Below are 16,090 nucleotides of genomic sequence, written 5' to 3'. Positions count from 1 at the left end.
CCTTGACATTGTGAACTACTTGAGGGTAGTGGCTTTGTTTGGTTCACTGCTATATCTCCAGCACTTAGAGGAATTCTTTATTTATATAGTAGGTGTTCAACATTTTTTTTTTTGTTATAAGAATGAATGATCTTGTTTCATGCCAATCATTGCTCTAAGTGCTTTACATATTTTGCCTCATTGAACTAAATGAGAACTATCACCCAAAATTTATAAGTACCATTATTATTTGTATTTTACATAAGGAAAAACCAAGTTACAGAGATGTTAAATATTTTGAGCCAAATCCCATAGCTAGTAAGTGTTGGGTAAGATAACCCCAACTCTGCACTGCTAGTAAGCATTGCAAGATATGAATCAATATGTAATAGCTAAGTTGCAGAATGAGGATTTAAGTCAGTTCAACTCTAAATCCAGTCTGACTCAATACACCTTTCCAGGTGTTGTGCTAGAAGACTCTCATACATATTCTCCTTTATCTATTATTCTCTCTGATTTGCAACTCCTGAAACTAAGTATTGGAAAAGTTTTGTCCTGAGAAATGAATTGAAATTGAGTGGTTTTAAATAACACCTCTGTCCTCAACCAACTCAAAGAAAAGTATGAGCTGAAACCATCCTTACAATTTAATATGTGAGAAGAGAAAAATGGCCTACGTCTTCCCTCAAGTTTTTCTGGCTTTTCTTAAAATTCAGTACATTTCTTGAAATGAAACTATTCCACAATAGAATGATTTAAGACAGCAGTATATAGATAATATATATAGTTATATTTTATATATATGTATTTCTTTTTATTGGTTCATTTATTTTATGAATGTTCAACAAAACTTTTACCTGACTGTAATTTAGTATGAATGTCATTTATAATAATTATGTATTCTGCTGCCTGCCATTTAAGAACAGAAAATAGATTCATTTTTCTTTGAATTTTCTATATCACATGCAATATTAGTAAATAAAATGATTAAAATATCTGTACTAAAGAAAATATCACTATATGATTTACTTACATTGACAAAAATTAATGGAAATAATATTCTAGTTGCCACTCCACATTTATTAGAACTCATAGTTAGCAAGCTTAAAGAATTTATGAAATATTTCTAATACAATCCCTGAAGACATTTAAAACCAGCCAGGATGAAGGATTACAAAGTACACTGAAGAGAATAATTTTGCACAGGCAGAGATTTATTTGGATTCAATACATCTTTGTTTTTTCCTATCATTTCTCCTATTTCTTGAAGGACTATTCTACAAATTGTAGTGTGCCTATTCTTTTCAAAACTTACATGGTTTTTAGTTATCAGGGACTTGATGTACAGGGGAATGAAAGAGAAGAGAGTGTGGGATACATTCTTTGAGAATAGACTATTTGTTTCCAAAATAAGTTTTTAGCAATTCTTAATTTTTGACCTTATACCCTCTGCTCTATGGCCTCCTCGTCAAGTTATTCAAGCACAATCTAAAGGAAAGTGGACGTCTTAAAATCCAGGAAGTAAGATTCTATATGACTAGAAAGGTTTAGGTGAAAGATGCAGAGTAGGGCAGATACATGGTAGTTTCTCTTTAAAGTGAACAAACGCAGTCCTCGCTTTGCGTGGCAGCCCAGAACCACAAAATGGACTGTGTGTGCTGAAACCATGGAAAACAATCCTAATACTGGGAACAATTATGATCGTTTCATGACTTTTAAAGATTTTTTTTTTTTACAATATTAAAAACTCTCTTACTGGCAGTTATAGATTTATAGGGAAATGAAAAAATAATGAAACTAATATTTAGCATGCTGTATTTAAAAAAATTAACAAATATGTGTAAAAACCTCACAAGGGATAATTTGAATAGTGCTTGCCTTTTTCTTCTTGTAGAATTACTTACACTATGGAGCAAGCCTCTCTTCAATGCCTTGACAAATTGTCATGCTCTTCTAAGTTTGACCCAGTTTCCAACATTTTATCCTTTCTGCTTTCAACATGTCACTTCCTCTGGGACATCTTCATTCTTTGCTTGTCACAAGCACTTTTTTATTTCCTCTGGCTTCATATGTGGAGTCTCTTGATTGGCAATAATGTTAATATTTTTATGATTAGCTATTACTCCTTTTACAATTGATTTATATTTTACTTTTAGTAGATTTTTGTTTGTGTCATTTTCATTTTTGTTGACCAGTTTCCTTTGATTATTCATTTTTGCATAATGCTATGTGGGTTTATCACTGGGAGACAAGTAAGCAGCATGACTACATGCTTTGCTATGTAGAACTAACTGAATAATAGATGTGCAGTGACCAATCACCAACAGACTTAGAAAAGAAGTGATGTGATTGGCTGCTCATTAGGATGTGTGTCTGTTATTTATGATTAGTGGACCAAAGATTTAACAATGAAGTTTATTTTTTATGCAATTATTTATAGTTAATGTGCCATAATAACTAATATTTGAGCCATCTTCCTGGGTGGACTGTGCTATTTATATTTCGCTAAGAAGAGGTAATTGAAATTTGAGAATATTGGAACTTTGAAAATCAAGGACTGACTGGCTGTTAACTTCATTCTTACTACTGTTAACTATTTCACTGAATGCCTCTTACATGTCAAGTATTACTTGGCTCTTTCTAAAAATTATTCCATTTAATTCTCATATGTGGTATAATAAGGCATATAAGGTATAAAAATCTCTATTTTGCTAATGAGAAAACTGGGGTAATTATATATGAGATTTTCTCAAGGCTCAGTAAGTAGCTGCAACTAAGCCAATATAATTTCAAAGCCTAAGGTAAGTTTGAATTTCACTTTGTTAATTCCTTTTAATTTGGTCTACTATGTCTACTATAAATGAAGCCTTCTTGAACCATTCATAATTTCAACTAGGACTCAGGAGATAACTTTTCTTGGGATAAGAAGGTTCACTTATTTACTATTTGTCTTGTGAAAAAAAATAGAGCTAATTATAACCAATATCATTTATTAAGATCCAAATGTTATTACATTTCATTAAAGCTTGCTCCAGCACTATTCATTCTGATCCTTTAAGCCAATGTCATAAAGAAATTGCTTAGTTGGAACCCATTCTATTAAGTGAAGTATCCTAAGAATGGAAAAATAAGCACCACATGTACTCACCAGCAAATTGGTCTCTCTGATCATCACCTAAGTGCACATTTGGTAATAACACCAATTGGGTGTTAGACAGATGTGGGGGGTGGGGGAGGGGATGGGTGTATACCTACATAATGAGTGCGATGCGCACTGTCTGGGGAATGGACATGCTTGAAGCTCTGACTCGGGGGGATGGGGGGGCATGGGCAATATACATAACCTGAACTTTTGTACCCCCATAGTAAGCTGAAAAAAAATAAAACAACTCTTAGTATTCAAAAAAAATAAAGTGAATATCATAATAAAGCAAAAAAAATTGCTATGTATTTTCTATCACAAAATACATAACTTCAACTATTAAGGGGGTGCTTAATAACTGTCTAGAATTTGAAGTCCAATAAAATGAAGTTATTTGGTTCTATTTTGTGTACTGCCAGTGTAGTATGCAAAATAGTATAAAATGGGACAAACTCAGAGGAAGGTTGATTTATTCAAAGTATTGAGTGACAATGTGGACTCTGCCCTAAACAATTCTTTCTCAGATAGGATTTTTTTATCTTTCATAGCTTATTCAACATCAGAAAGAGTTTTTTTTAATTTTATTTCTAAGTATTATGGGGGTACAAATGATTTGGTTACAAGGATCATTTCTGTAATGCTTGAGTCAGGGTTATAAGTGTGCCTATCACCCAGATAGTGTTAATTGTCCCTGTTAGGTAGGTTTTTGCCCATCCCCTTCTCCTGCCTCCCCCCCAATCAATTAATTCCATTGCATTATATTTCCCTCTATGTACATGTGTGCTTACTCTTTAGTTCCAATTTAATAGTGGATACATGTGGTGTTTGTTTTTCCATTCTTTAGATACTTCACTTAGGAAATGGTCTTTGGTTCTATCCATATTGTTGCAAAAGGCATTAAGTCACCCTTCTTCATGGCTGAGTAGTATTCCATGGTATACATATACCACATTTTGTTAATTCACTCATGAATTGATGGTCATTTAGGTTGATTCCACATCTTTGCAATTATGAAATGTACTGCAATAAACATTCAAGTGCAGGTGTCTTTTTGACAAAATGACTTCTTTTCCCGTGGGATTGCTGGATCAAAGGGTAGGTCTAGTTTTAGTTCTTTGAGAAATCTCCATACTGTTTTCCATAGAGGGTTTACTAATTTGCAGTCCCATCAACAGTGTATAAGCGTTCCTTCCTGTCTGCATCCATGCCAGCATCTATTTTTTTTGGACTTTTTAATAAAAGGTATTCTAAAACATGTGATTTGATTAAATTAAAATGTTTCTGCACAGACAAGGAAATAATCAATAGAGCAAATAGACAACCTACAGAATAGGAGAAAAAATTCATAATCTATACATCCATCTGATAAAGGGGTAATAATCAGAATCTACAAAGAACTCAAGCAAATCAGAAAGAATAACATCAAACAACCCCATTAAAAATGGTCAAAAGACATGGACAGAAGCTTTTCAAAAGAAGATAGACTAATGGACAACAAATATATGAAAAAATGTTTCAAAATCTCTAATTATCAGGGAAATGCAAATTAAAACCACAATGAGATATCAGACTGGAATTTTAATAATCTACTCATCAGTTAAGTTATTGTAGCCAAGAAAATAGGGTATCAGAATTAATAGAACATTTCTCTTCTATGTTTCACTCTGTCTTTTTCCTGTGGTTCAACATTTACAAACTATACATTTCACTGTTTTTAAAATAATTCTTAAATAAACTGCATATTAGTTAGATTGAGACTTTTACAACCCATGAGAATGCTTAACTTAGAATATTTATATTTGCTTTTTGCAAATCCTGTTTCAATTTCAACTTTCCATCAAAATAAGAAAATGCTAAATGCATAATGTTGTGTAAGACCAATATGAACGTTTTTCTGGCATCTAAGATTAAGAAACCCAATCTTCCCTAAATGCAGTTGCTTTTACTGGTAATAAATTAGTATTGGTTTGGTTTAGTTTAACTCAATGGAACTCTGAATCACCTAGAACACCACATATGTCAGGGTAGGAGTCTGCCCTTGGTTCTTGGTGTGCTCTTAGCCCAAGAATGATCAGACACACCAGAGTGTCAAGTCCAGATCATTATCCCGGTCCCCTGACTAATTTCTTGGAAAAATCACCAGCGAAGTCAATACGACAGAGTAACCTCAGGTAGAGAACAGTTTCACAAGAGCAGCTCTTTACCATAGAATAAAAGAGGTCTGTCTCCCAGAGCTGAGAGAGACAGACCAGCTCACTCATTGACTGATCCACTCACTTCCTTACTTCCCCTTCCTTCTCAGATTGTTTCCATTTATTAGCCAAGTCTGGGGAGCGAGCTCTTAGGATGTATAGGGTGTTATCAAATAATCAACAGGTGTCCTCAAAATTCCATCTGTATATAGGAGCTCCCTCTGCAAAGGGACCACCTTGGGGGTAAACTACAATGCAGAGTCAAGCTAGTGCCATATTAATTACCCTTAGGTTACTCTAGGTCATTTTCTAAATCTCATTATGCCTGGGCTGGGGAATTTCTACATTGATAAAGCCATCCCTCCTTCTCCAGGTGTAGCAGTTGCTTAAAATAGGATTAAGAGTAGGGCATCACCAAAATGGAGTGCCCGCCTTTATCCTTCTTCCCAGGTGGAGCAATTGCTTGAGACAGCACCAAATCAGGGAACCCTTCTCCCAAGAAGAGCCAGAGATCCTTGCTATCTACCTAATAGAGGGGACCTAAAAAAAAACCCATGTCACCCAGCTTACTGGATGTGGTATGTTCAATGACAGACCCAGAAAGAGCTGCCTCAGACTAAGTTTATGGAGATGATAGATTTTGTTACCTGCATCATTGTTCTTGAAGAGGTTATTTTTTGAGATCAAGTGTATTAAATGAGATTCAACAAAAGAAAAAACTTAAGAATGCTTTGAAGACTCTCAAATAAAAGCTCTTAGCTTCTTAATAGATATCTCATCAGTGTCTGTGAGGTGATTATATCATTTTATGGGAATGTTTTCCCTAAAATAGTCTCTGTTTTGTATTTCATATTGTTGTGTAAAACTCTTTGTTAATACATATCTCCTGGAATTTACTGTCACATTTAGTAGAATAAAAGTAGTGATCTTATACCAAGCTGATGTGTACTTTGATTATAAGCTCAGTCATTTCAGGAATTTCCATATCTTATATGCTCCTGCAATAAAGCTTGTTTATTTATTATAATCTATCCTTGTTTTCATTTTTATTGTAAGCCATTTTATTTTTGAAACACTATCCTTGCAAGTAATGACATGCTTGGGTGATTTAATATTTTAAGTCCACAAAAGGGTCTCTTACCTTGGGATGTCTGTGCATGCAGAGGTCTGTATTTGTACTTCAGGGCAGCTGTGATCTCCCTGCAACTGCATACAAAATTGTGTGTGCCTTTATACACTTTTTTACAGAGAGTTTTCACTTGGTTGTAAGAAAGACTGAGAAAGATTATTCTTAACACGGACTTAATTTTATTCTTTTGCTCTTAGCAAAAGACCACACCATTGACCCAGTTGCCAACCTTTCATAATCAACTCCGCCTACCATAGTCCACCCCAGTACTGTTCCCTCAGGGGACATTTGCAGACTGTGCCCCAGAAATGCTGGCTTAGACTTGCCTGTGTGTAGCAGCCTGCATACTGGATCACAGTTTCCATCTCTGCCCACTCCTTTGGCAGATCTCTTTTTGCGTCATGGCCTGTCCTCACCTGGATCTAGACATCTGTTCTGCTTTGCTGCAGGTTAAAGAAAAAAAAAAAAAACAGGAACTTTGTTATGCCAACTTTAAGTTTTATAAAGTTTTCAACATTTACTAATCTTTTTTTAACAAATAAGTATATTTTGCATTTATATTTTAAATGCCTTGAGGTCTTTAGAGGAAAATTTAAAAGAAGAAATCTCAGAAGGAAGCAGGTAGAAAAAAATCTTTCTGTTAGAAAAAAACAAAACAAAACATATCTATAGTATATTCTACAGAGGAAAATATCTACTACACATACAGGCATTCCTATCCTTCTGCAACACAGAGGTAAGGTTATGAATTCTATCCAGGCTCCCAGCTGGAAGTGACAGGCTGGGAGTTAGCCTTCTGGAATAATGCCCTTTTCCCAAAAGCATGTGTAGTACAGATGTGTTGCTTACCTTTTCAGCATTCATTCTTCCTTTGTCTGATAACACATCCTTGATTCACAATGAGAAACATTTTTTTCCTACTCTCCATCCTCATGCTTTTGTTAGGTAGATAGTTAGGATCTCCAGCTCTTGTTGGAATGAGGGTTCCCTGCTTTGGTGCTGTCTTGAGCCATTGCTCCACCTGGGAAGAAGGATAAGGGCAGACACTCCGTTTCGGTGTTGCCCCACCCCATCCTGAGCAACGGCTACACCTGGGGAAGGAGGGAATGCTTTATCAATCTGGGAATTCCTCAGCCCAGACATGATAGTGCAAATGAAGTGCCAGTGCAGTTCTTTTGTAGAGTTTGTTTTCTTCCCAAGTCTCCCTAGTAACAACTCGAAGACTTACTCGTACAGCTTTAATTTTTGCACAATCATTTTTCTTCCTCCAAGAGTAGCCTCTCTGTAACACCTGAATGTTTATGGTGCTCTTTTTAATTCTCTGAAACTTCCATTTCTATATGAATCCTTTCATTCTATCTTGAATAAGAACACTGCTCCTCATTTTTAAATAAACTTGCCTTTGATGTTTTGCAGACAAAAGGGCTCAGCGGCAATTTGGTAAAACCACTGCTGCTTTTCTATACAGTAAAAACTGTTTCCTGGCTTGTGGTATCCTGAAGTAATGCTGAAGGTCATAGCAGCTCTTTCCTGCTGAACACACCTTCTTGGCCACACAGCCATCTGAAGGAAGGACTGAATTCGTAGGGTGGCACACTTCTGGGTTTCTAGTTTTCTTGTGAACATTTTATGAACAAATTTTTGAATTGGTAATGACGCCCTACTTTGAGAATGATACTCTGCGTCCTGTGTTTAATGGTTTTATGAAGGTGCCACAGCAGCAATTGGTTTTAGAAATAGAAATTTTAGAAATTTAGAAATTTTAGAAATAGTTCTGAATACATTCTCTGCTAGCCCCAGTGCCTACCTCCTCCTTACACTATAACAATCTGCTAAGGGCATATACTGAAGGCCCCTGGGGAGACCACTGGAGAACCTTCAAGAGACCATTCTAATAGGAATCACCACCCCCACTCAGTAGGAAGCAGATAGCTGCGTTGATGCCCCTTTCCAATGACTTGGGTCTCTAGACTACAGAGTGGGAAATGTTAGGTAGATAGGCTCTTTGGCTCTTCTCAGGACAAGGGTTCCCTGGTTTGGTGCTGCCTGGAGCAATTGCTCCACCCAGCAAGAAGGATAAGGGCAGGCACTCCATTTTGGTGTTGCCCCACGCTATCCTGAGCAACTGCTACACCTGGGGAAGGAGGGAATGCGTTAATCAATCTGGGAATTCCCCAGCCCAGGCATGCTAGGATTTAGAAAATGACCTAGAGTAACCTAAGGGTAATTATGCCATTAGCTTGAATTGGCATTGTGGTTCACCTCCCCCAGCTGGAGCTCGTATATGCAGATTTTGAGTACACCTGTTGATCATTTGGTAACATCCCACACTTCCCAAGACCCCGCCCCCAGACTGAGCTAATAAAAGGAAAGCGGAGCAGGGGGTGGGGGGAGAGAGATCTGTTTTGTTCTAGAATAACGAGCTGTAGAGTGAAACTGCTTCCTGCCTGGGGTTACTCTGTCATATTGGTCCTGCTGGTGATTTTTTTTCCAAGATAATAGTCTGGACATGACATTATGTGTCTGGTCATTCTTTGGCCAATAGCACACCAAGAACTGAGGGCAGACTCCCAACCTGACAGTTTGACTGAGGTTGACCCTATGCTTAATTTCCAGAACACAAGCCCATTAGTGTTCTCATACTTCTGGTCACATTGTGACCCAATTTAAGACAAACAGAAGCACATCCGGGACTTTTGTTTAACTGCTAGAAGAGAGAAGCTCTTCACTCAAGTTCTTTTCTACCGTGACCCCCTACCACCATCTCTGCACCTCAAGCTGCTGATACAGAATGGGATGAACTCAGATACTCAGGTGAGCATTGGTTTATTCGAGGTGTTGAATCACGATGTTGACTCTGTCCTATACAAATCTTTCTCAGACAGGAATTTTAATAATATACTTGTCAGTGAAGTTATTGTAGCCAGGAAAATATGGTAGCATTGCACAAATCTTGAACCTGAGTGAAAAACCCATCTGAGAATAACACCAGTATATAGATCAGAACAGGACTGAGTGGGAGAGAAATAAAACAGCGTCCTGATGCTGTCTTTTGAGCCTCTGTGTCAAACTGCACCTGAAGCTAACTTTACTTATTCATTGTGCAGTTAAGTCAACTGTATATTTCCTGTTTTTCTTAAGTCAATTTGATGGGAGTCTGTCACATACTGTGAATGGAGCCCAGCTCATGTAGGAAGGCTAGATTTCAGTCAAATAGTGAGTTTGGAGATACCTGCATCTCTGGAGCCTCCCCCCAACACTCTACTGTCTTTTGGAATTCTTGTCCTGAAAGCACCTAGGGCTCTCAGGTTCCCCTTGACAATCCAGATTCCCCCGCAGTGATGACCTCATAGCCCTACTATTTCAGGTGCTGTTCAAGTATCCAGGCCTTACTTGAGCCTCTTGCCCATAACGTAATTTGTCCCAATACCTTTATCTCACAGCCTTACTTGCTGACCAGGTCATGTGACCCATTGACTTATGCTACAGGATTATTAGCAGACGTAATCTTAATATAGTCTCTTATTCAAAAAACATTAACCTTTTTAAAAGGAAGCCTAGTGTCTTAGTACAAAATTTGTGAGTTTTTTTATTCCCTGGGATACACAATAGGAAAACCTTATTGAATTAGAAAGTCTGTTATTTTCATTGGTCTACTTACATAACTGCTAATGTGACTGAGATCTTTGAGGCATCTGTCCTTGCTTTATTTGTCTTGTATACTCAATGTCTGATATTTCCCAGAAACTAATAAATACCATTTGAACTATAGACATATATCTCATTTTTGGATATTAAAGTGAATTACTGTTTTTCAATGACATTTGAGAAACTAGCAAGATTTTGGAGATTTCATCCAAGGTGGACAGAGTTGGAGTCAGAATGTCTCTAACTGTGGTGTAATTACACAGTCACTACTTTATCCTGTTCTCAGAGCTGACATTGGTTAGTGGTGGAAACCAAGGCAGAGACATGGAAACAAGGACCTGTTTGTCTGCTGGGAACAGACGTAAGCAGTGCTCCAGGTGTCCCTGCACGAACAGTGCCCCTTGTAGAATCTGGGTGAACACTCATGGGTTGTTTATTCTAGATTATTTCCACACAAATAAAACTGACCCTCTTGTCTACTGATAAGCAAAGAGATCAAGGCATGAGTTAGTGAGGTAGATGAAATGGCAACAATCCAAATTATTTCTGTTTAAATGCCTCTTCCTAAAACTGAAGCATCTTAAAGTTGATAAGAAGTCTTAACTACATTTCTTCCTTGACAGTAAATTTTTTCTCAGAACATTAGGGTATTTTCTGCAAGCACTTTCCTTAAATATGTTGCATATTTGAACTCTCAGGCTGTGAATCTTCAAAAATGTTACTCCACTGAGTTGCTCTCTGGATAACCACTTAGTCTTTTCTATTTTCAAGACTGTAATTGTTTTTCATTAAGATTGGTCAAATTGAAGTGATTTAAGGTTGCTAAATTACTGTGGTTGATTGGCTTCTTGTTTGGGCATAACTTCTCATTCCTATGGAAACAATAGGTTCTTATTAGAGTCCTTGTTCAGTCTCTCAGTTACCCTGCAAAAAAACTTCAATGTTTCTGTGGATAGCCAATAGTGGGATGGATTTCACTGTTATATCCTACCAGGAAATGAGTTTATGTATCCTGTCTTTTTCATTTAACCAGTTCATGGAATATTTGCAAGGATCAAATAAATTAGTTTCTCCCCCAAATTCCAAAGCTATCTTAAGAAATAATAGAAGACATTTTTAAATCATTATCAAGCCCATCACAATATACATGGCTTTGTGTCAGACATATTTCAGAACAGATTAATAGCAGTTTATTATGATTTATAAACTTAAAAGCTTACTAGGAAGATAGCCATCTGTTGTTTTGAAAGTGATATTTATTTTCCATCAAACTTATTTCCATCTTTCTTAAGAGCCTGTGGAAAAACAGCTTAAGACCACTCAGTGGTTATTCCTACCCATTCAGTGGCCTGAGCAGTTAGAGCAGCAGACCAGGCTTCTGTGGCAGGCAGTGCTCCAGTTTTCAGTGGGGGACTGCTGATTAAGTCCAGAGGGCATCTGCATGCCTTCAGACCAGTCTGCAACTTTAGGTTGAGTAGCAGTACACTCAGGAGCTGGAGCAGTCCATTCAACCTGAGATTCCTCCTTGGTCACAACTTTTTCAGCAGTGGTTCACTCTTTCTTTTCAATCTCTTCAAGATCTCTGTAGATGCAGAGATCAGGAATGGTCTCCCATGGGTGCTCATGGGAGACGGTGCCATACATGCACAGAATTTCTGGGGCCATCATCCACCACATCAGACCCACTGAGTGAGCTCCCTTGCATGGGATAACAGTGTTCACATAACACAGAGGAGCATCTGTGTTACACATAGCAAGGGTAGGCAGGTTAACATAAGACGCCTCTGTGAGAGGCTGTTGGTCAGCCCTGGGACCAGTAGCCACCAGTAGATGTGGCCCTTGGAAAGCAGCCTGTATCTGGTTCGTGAAGGTTCCAGGAGTGACGTGACCAGCAATAGGAATGGTTCCAATGGCAGCAGCAAACTTCAACACAGCCCTCTGGCCATTATCCCTGGAGGTTATGACACTGACATGAGCCCGGTTTCAATGGGAACAATGGCACAGGCAGCCAGCAGAAGCTTCTCCCACGTCCTCTTCAGAGTTATGACATGGGTGCCATCACTTTTCCATTTGTATATGCCCTCATCCATTTAGGAGTCAAGGTTGGTGCCACTGAAAGGGGTTCCTGCTGCAAGGAGTTTGAGGACAACCACCTTCATTTGCAGGACCTCAAGGGCTCTGGAAATTATCAGTTTCCCTTTATGTTACACTGGCACTGGGAATCTGTAACAGTGTTGTATGGACCCCTCTCTTGGTAGCACAGAAAGTAAACATCTACTTTTAACATAAGGCATTTGTCTCGTTTTGTTCCTCTCAGTATCTTGGGCTATCTGTGCTTTTGAAAATGTTGATACTTCTCTGTATTCGGTCTATTTTAAAATTTAAATGTTCTTTCATAGGAAAAGAAAGAAATTCCATCTATTTCCATGTTCGAATTTTTTCTATTTGTTATTATTTTTATTTTTATTTTTATTTACTTTTTTAATTTTCAAAATGTTAAGAAGGTACAAATATTTTTGTTATGTGGATGAATTGTATAATGCTGAAGTCAGGGCTTTTACTGTTCCTATCACCAGAGTAGTGTTCATTGTACCTAATAGGTATGTTTTCATTTATTACCCTCCTCTTACCCACCCCATTCTTTGTTTCCAACATCTTTACACCACTGTATGACTGTGTATACCCATCATTAAATTTTGCTTATTAATGAGAATATGTGGTATTTTTTTTTCCATTCCTGAAATACTTTGCTTAGGATAATGTTCTCCATTTCCATTTAAGTTGCTGCAAAAGGCATTGTGTCATTCCTTTTTATGGCTGAGTAGTACTCCATGGTATATGTGTGTGTGTGTGTGTGTGTGTGTGTGTGTGTGTGTGTGTGTATGTATGTGTATATATCACATTTTCTTTATCCACTCATCAGTTGAGGTAAACATTTGGGTACAGGTGTCTTTTTGATATAATGGCTTATCCTTTGGGTAGATACCCACTAGCAGGATTGCTGGATGGAATGGTAGGTCTTTTAGTCCTTTGAGGATTCTCCATAGTGTTTTCCAGAAAGATTTTACTAATTTATAGTTCAACAACAGTGTAGAAGCATTCCTTTTTTAACACATCCATACTGATATTTATTGTTTTTTTATTTTTTAATAATGTCCGTTCTGGTAGGGATAAGATGGTATTTCATTGTGTTTTAATTTGCATTTCCCTGATGATTAGTGACATTGAGCACTTTCCTATGTGTTTGTTGGTTATTTGTCAATTTTCTTTTGTAAAGACTCTGTTCATGTCTTTTGCTCATTTTTAATGGGGTTATATATTTATTTTTATTTTTTTGGTGATCTGTTTCAGTTCTTTGTATATTCTGGATAGTAATTCTTTGTCAGATGTACAGTTTGCAAATATTTTGTCCCGTTCTGTAGGTTGTCTATTTACTCTGCTGATAATCTCCCTTGTGTAGAAACTATAAAATTTAATTAAGTCCAATTTATTTATTTTTCTTGCTGTTGTATTTTCCATTTGGGTTTTAGTTAGAAATTTTTTGCCTAGACCAATGTCTACAAGAGTTTTTTGTACATTTTCTTCTAGAATTTTTAAGGTTTCAGGTCTTACATTTAAGTCTTCAATCCACCTTGAATTAATTTTTGTATATGGTGAGAGATAGGGGTCATGTTTCATTCTTTTGCGTGTGGCTATCCAGTTTTCCCAGTGCCATTTATTGAATAGAGCATACTTTTCCCAGTGTATGTTTTTGTCTGATTTGTCAAAGATCAATTGGTTGTAGCTTTATGGTTTCATTTCTGGGTTCTTTACTCTGTTCTATTCATCTGTGTCTCAACTTTTATACCAGTACCATGCTGTTTTCATTACTATAGCCTTGTAGTATAATTTGAAGACAGTTAATGTGATGGTTTTTCATTTGTTCTTTTTGTATAAATTGCTTTGGCAATTTGGGGTCCTTTCTGGTTCCATATGAAGTTTAGGATTAATTTGTCTATATCTGTGAAAAATGACATTGGTATTTTGATGGAAATTTCATTCAACCTGTAAATTACATTGGGCAGTATGGACATTTTCAAAATGTTGATTCTTCCATGGTATTTTGATGGAAATTTCATTCAACCTGTAAATTACATTGGGCAGTATGGACATTTTCAAAATGTTGATTCTTCCAATCCATGAGCATGGGATGTTTTCCCATTTTATTTATGTCATCTATGATTCTTTAATCAGTGTTTTGTAGTTCTCATTGTATAGATCTTTCACCTCCTTGGTGAAGTATATTACTTTGTATTTTCTTTGCAGCTACTGTAAATGTCATTATGTTTTTGATTTGACTCTCCACTTGACTGTTATTAGTATACATAAATGCTACTGATTTGTGTACATTGATTTTGTTTTTTAATTCCTTTACCCTGAATCTGTGAGAGTCCTTGTGAGTTAGATGGATTTCTTGGAGGTAACATATGCTTGGGTTTTGTTTTTTCATCCATTCAGGCAATCTGTATCTTTTAAGTGGAGCATTAAGACCGTTTACATTCTGTGATAGTATTGATATGTGAGATACTGGACTGTTCATCATGTTGAATAATACCTTGTGATTTTGTTCCCCTCCCCTTTTTGCTACTGTTTTATAAGAGCTGTGAGCTTTAACTTTTGAGAGTTTTATACTGTCAGGTATTGATTGTTCTGTTTCATGAAAAGAGCACTTTTGAGCATTTCCTGTAGTGCTGGTGTAATGGTGAGAAATTCCCTTATTATTTGCTTGTCTGGGAAAGATTTTATTTCTCCTTCATTTATGAAACTTAGTTTTTCAGGATACAAGATTCTTGGCTACCATTTAATCTGTTTAAGAAGACTAAAAATGGGACCTCAATGTCTTCTGGCTTATAAGTAAGGTCTCTTCTGAGAAGTCTTCTGTTAGGCTGATGGATTTTTCTTTGTAAGCTAGTTGTTACTTACATCTTGTGGTTTGTAAAACATTCTCCTTCATTCTGACTTTGGTCAGACTGATATGTGTCTTGGTGATGTCCTATTTTCTATGAATTTTCCAGGTGTTCAATGACCATCTTGTATCTGGATATCTAAATCTTTGGTGATACCAGGGAAATTTTCCTCAATTATTCCCTCAGATAGGTTTTCCTTTGTCGTTTTTTCCCTCAGGCATATTCATAATTCTTATATTGGTCCATTACATAGTCCACATCTCTCTGAGTGATCATTCTTTTTTATTGCTTTTTCTACATTTTTGAATGGCTGGGCTAATTTGAAAGCCTTGTCTTCAAGCTCCAAGATTTTTCTTCTACTTGGTCTAGTCTGTTGTTAAAAGTTTTCTGCTATATTTTGAAATTCTCTAAATTACTCTTTCATTTTCTTAGGTTCTGTTTTATCTTTTCTTATCTATCTATTTAGAGAATTTTTTATTCATGTATTGATTTTTTTTTGTTTTGTTTCTTTGTGTTAGTTTTCAACTTTCTCATCAATCCTATTCATCTTATTTGTCATCCAATTCCATAGATGACATTTCCACAATTTCCCTTAGGTTAGGGTCTGTTACTGGAGGCCTAGTGTGACCCTTTGGAGGTGTTGAAACTGCTTATTTTTTCATATTTCCAGAGCTCTTATGCTGGTTCCTTCTCATCTCAAACCTCTTTCAACTCGGCAGATAAGTACTATTAACCTGTGTTAAAATACAAGTGTTGATGATGTACCAGTTAGTACTTTTCCTTGCTGAATAATCACCGTTATCCTACAAGGTAGGTATATTGACTGCAATGAAATAATTGATTCCAAGTTGGGCCTGAAATTTTCTTTTTTCCGAAATGCTTGTTGAGTTGAAGGCATTGACATCTGTTCTAATTGATTCTATACAACAGGGTAACTTTTATACTTGGATTAATTCATATTAATTTTAACTCCTTTTAATAAAATGATATTGCCTTATTTTTCTACCAGTTGCCATGTTGAAGCTCCAAAATTAGTACTTGGGAATTCGTTTAG

The 16,090-nt window shown here is 36.6% G+C and overlaps 1 pseudogene; it reads right to left on the bottom strand.

The window, feature by feature from the left end:
- Positions 1–11,400: 11,400 nt before the first annotated feature.
- Positions 11,401–14,583, bottom strand: LOC123644394 (annotated as a pseudogene).
- Between the last annotated feature and the right edge of the window lie 1,507 nt (positions 14,584–16,090).

This window comes from Lemur catta, chromosome 9 (assembly GCF_020740605.2).
Source record: "Lemur catta isolate mLemCat1 chromosome 9, mLemCat1.pri, whole genome shotgun sequence".
Taxonomy (NCBI): Eukaryota; Metazoa; Chordata; class Mammalia; order Primates; family Lemuridae; genus Lemur; species Lemur catta.
Note: the sequence above shows the minus strand (reverse complement) of the source record. Positions and strands in the feature narration are given on the sequence as shown.